We start from the raw sequence: 4,261 nt of genomic DNA, 5'->3' as shown, positions 1-4,261 counted from the left end.
TGTCTTTCTTCTCAGTCCTAACCTCTAAACTTTGGCTTTATCTGCTAAGGGGAGGGAGGCACCCATTTGGCATCCAGCAAAATCCCTTAGATTCTTTGCTGGTGCTCTCTTTCTTCTCCAGCTGCACTGGGTCCAGAGTGTCACTTTAAGCTTAGCATGATTAGGGAGAAAACAAAGGAGATGCAACAGCAACTCACATGTCCGGGGAGCAGCAACCCATCGGCCACAATATATAGGAGATCAGGGCTTGATCCAGAGGGCCACACGGTTGGGAATGTTCCAGGGCCCCATCCCCAGCAGATGACCCATTGCCCACAAAGAACCACCCTTCCCAATATGCACAGAGTATCCCAGCAGATCAGGTGATGGAAGCACTTCTCAGGTTGCATCTCCTGTCTCCTCCAGAATGAGGACCCACTGAAGCTCCTATGGATGAGGGCTCCTGAATCCTGGAACCACCATTGCCAGGAGTCTATGGTTCAGCTTTGTGGATCAGCAGGAACAAGGGCCTATGTTAGAGTGAGACAGCTGACCCAAGCGACAAATAGTTGTGATTAGAGGGGATGATTGGGGAGGGATGTAGAGAGAGAGAGAGAATTTATTACGGTCAAAGACCAGCTCACGTAACAAAACACAATAAAAACAGCGCTCATAAAGATAAAATATACAATCGGAGCAGATTGTGGCATTAGCTCATGAGTTAAAATTGGAGGGATGTAGATTATTGCTTGCAACCTGATGCCTGAATAAAAAGGGACTATAAAATATAAACTGCTCGTTAATTCTTATCTGTGAAGTTACTGAAGGGGGCAGGCTCTCCACACATGACACTTGTGAACTTCAACTGATGGAATTTGGGTCATTATTTATCTTCCAGACAGTCTCTCCCCCCCCCCCCTTATCGTTTGAGAACTGGGTAGCAATTCAAGCTTTTAGACAGTGAAGAGGAAGTCATCCTACAGCAGGGTAATGGCCCCATGCCAGGTGTCAGCTGTCCAGATGAGAGCCAGTGTGGTGTAGTGGTTAAGAGCGGTGGACTCGTAATCTGGGGAACCGGGTTTGCTTCCCCGCTCCTCCACATGCAGCTGCAGGGTGACCTTGGGCCAGTCACACTTCTTTGAAGTCTCTCAGCCCCACTCAACCTGACAGAGTGTTTGTTGTGGGGGAGGAAGGGAAAGGAGAATGTTAGCCGCTTTGGGACTCCTTAGGGTGGGGATAAAGCGGGATATCAAATCCAAACACTTCTTCTTCCATTAAGAAATCTTGGTGGGAATTCATTGGGTGCCGGCATGCATCCTTCCTTTCCTTCAGTTCCTGACATGTGATGTGCAATTGACCCCATCAAACCTTTATGCTGAACCAGAAGCCATTTTAATCCTGTTCTATCTAGTGCCACCCAGTCCACTTTCTGTGTACATTATGAGCAAATGTCATAACCCCTTTCGGATTTTAGCTCTGCCTTCTGAGAGCTAAAAAGAGATGGTGCCTCATGTGTTTTTCCTAAAATTTAGGAGAAAGGAACCTCATGGGGAAAGGTTTTGCAATACATTTCTACATTCTACGTTCACTTGGAAATGTAGAAAGCCAACTGATATGGGATCAGACCACTGGTCAGTCCATCTCAGGATTGTCCACCCTGACCAGCAGTAACTTTCCAGGTTTTCAGACAAGGATTATTTCCAGCACCACCTCCGGGATTGAACCAAGGCATGCAGAGCTATACTCCTCCCTCCCCACTTTCCTGGGAGTAAACCCCAGTAGACAAAATAGGACTTCCTTCTGAGTAAGCATGCAAAAGGTTGTGTCAGTTTAAGCCAACCCTCATGGAAAACTTGCCCCAACCAAAGAATAATTAAAAAAAATAATTAATAGCAATAATGCACAAGGATGTCAGATTCTTGCATGTTTGTAAAAAGAGAAAAGCATAAAGAATGGGTGGGTGTAGTTAATCAGAGATTTATTGAAGGGATAGTGACAAATTATCCAATGGTTTTCTGAAAGGAGTGGAATCAAAAAACCAATGCTTTATTTGGAAGGAGCAGACTGGCTCATTCTTCCTCATGGTTGTAAAAACCTCTATGTAGGAGTTTCTTGGAACTTCACCATCTCTTGCCTCAGCGCACACAGCACAGGAGAACATTGCGATATGGACAATTGTTATATTTCTCCTCCCACTTCAAGCCATTATGGCACCGGTAGCCCCGTGGCAGGCAATATCCTCTGTTGCCATAGCAGCCGACGACCGCAAGTCGTGGAGAAGCCTTTGGCCCAGAGTCTGCATATAAAAGAGGAGGGAAACATTCTTCAAAATACTTAAAGGCTGTGAGACACAGAAAAGACCAAACGCCCCATGGGCTTAAGATCAGGGCCAGATTCAGCTGAACAGTAGGAGGAGCACCTTGATGATGAGAGCAGTTCAGCGATGGCTGGTCCATTGGGGTGAATGGGGCACTCCCCAACCAACATGAGTTTTCCTCCAGGCAGCCCCCACCTACCTGCCCTCTCACTCATAACTACCTGTCGGCTTTATCCTCCTGCAATCCCTGCAGAACTCTACAGAGAGAGGAGGAGGGGGATATTCCTTCTGAAGAATCCTCAGCGTTTTACTCCTAGTTACTCGTTTTTGTATCTGTTTGCAACCTTCCTCTGTTCTCAGACATCTGATAGCACGTGATGAGCTGTTTTAATGCATCTCCACCTTTATTCATTTATTGCTAATTGCCTGTTACCTTTTCTGGATTTCCTGTTTTCATTATTATATGGCTTCACTGTTGTCGGCTCTCTGGTTATAGACTCTGTATGATGCATATATTTTATATTAGTCTTAAATATTTCTGTATTTTTGTAAGTCACTGTGGGTTATGAATAAATAAGTTTTGGGATTTTGCATGCAGTTTTGCCTAATATAAACAGTGATGTAAACGATTTTACAAACAAAGTGCATTTATGTGATTAACAACAACAACAATATGATCATGCTCATAATCCTCATTCTCCAAATCCTCATCCACATAAAGGCACACTTTACCCTAATACATGCCTCTGATGTCTAGTTGAAACCCTACAGTGTGGGCATTATCAACCCCAACAGGTTTTGCTAGAAATTCTGAAGCTTGAGTTTTGTAACTTCTTGGCTACTATGAAGTAGCATCTCACTCAACCATTCATCTAGAGTGTGTTTATATCGGTGACTTAATGCAATGCAAGGACAATCCTATCTAAGAGTATGTAGAGACAATTGTCCACCATGGAGCCAGCATATCTCTATCAGTAATGTTGATGCTGGCAAGAGCATGCATAACCATAATCAGGGCATGTTCCAGCCAAAGAGAAGCATTTTAAGAGATTTCAGTGGAAGAGTGAATCCCTGCACCCCAGTGAAATCCAGAACCTGTCCACCATGGAAGGTGTAGGAGATCATCTTCCATGTACATAACAATTACCTTCATCCTGCAAACCTTGATCGTCACCAGCAGGGTCTTCCTCCTGGAGGAAGTCTTTCAGGTTCTCTCCCTCTTGCTTCTCCATTTTGGCCAGATCTGCTTCATCAGCCTGGGCACTGCAAAGGAAGACCAATGCAAAGAAAAGACAGACAAACTTCATGGCTCTTAGAAAATTTGTTGGTGCCACTGCAAGGAATCCCAAGGATGGACTAGCAATGGTGAGGCCTCGACAGAGATCATGTCTATATATACAGGTTGGAAGCCAAGAAGGCTGCCCTAATGGACCGCATTTCATTGACTTTGAAGTCAATGAAGGGAAGGGAGCAAGATAAGGCCACATAGGGCATCTGAAATTACTTGATTCTTAATGACAAGAGTCTCTTTGATGTTGCCCCCAGTCCGCAGGCCTTTTCTTTGGAGTTGAAATAATTGTATTTGCCCTGTTGCTGTTGCTAATAACCCCTTTGCTCCCCATCTGCTGGCCTCCTCATCTCCCCATCAGGCAGCTGACACATCATCTCAGGCTGCATAAAGATCCTGAATGGCAATAAAGTTGGTCCTGTGTTGGGTGCCCTGTTGATAAATGGCAGTGTGTTCAGAGGAAGATGGCCAGGTTGTCGAGGGCATTTCTTAAGAACAAACATATTTAAACTGCAAAAGCATAAGACATAGGGGAAACAAGGCAGCCCCTTTTGAGTACAGTGGTACCTCGGGTTTCATACGCTTCAGTTACAGACTCCATTAACCCAGAAATAGTACTTCGGGTTAAGAACTTTGCTTCAGGATGAGAACAGAAATTGCGCGGTGGCGCAGCAGCA

General features: G+C 44.9%; 1 long non-coding RNA gene across 1 annotated transcript; it reads right to left on the bottom strand.

The window, feature by feature from the left end:
- Positions 1 to 1,940: 1,940 nt before the first annotated feature.
- Positions 1,941 to 3,953, bottom strand: LOC144327192 (uncharacterized). Its single transcript, XR_013392093.1, has 2 exons — positions 3,444 to 3,953; positions 1,941 to 2,275 (listed from the first exon to the last, which is right to left on the bottom strand). It is a non-coding gene; the product is annotated as an uncharacterized LOC144327192 (long non-coding RNA).
- Positions 3,954 to 4,261: the final 308 nt, after the last annotated feature.

The sequence above is a fragment of the Podarcis muralis genome, chromosome 3 (assembly GCF_964188315.1).
Source record: "Podarcis muralis chromosome 3, rPodMur119.hap1.1, whole genome shotgun sequence".
Classification (NCBI taxonomy): domain Eukaryota; kingdom Metazoa; phylum Chordata; class Lepidosauria; order Squamata; family Lacertidae; genus Podarcis; species Podarcis muralis.
Note: the sequence above shows the minus strand (reverse complement) of the source record. Positions and strands in the feature narration are given on the sequence as shown.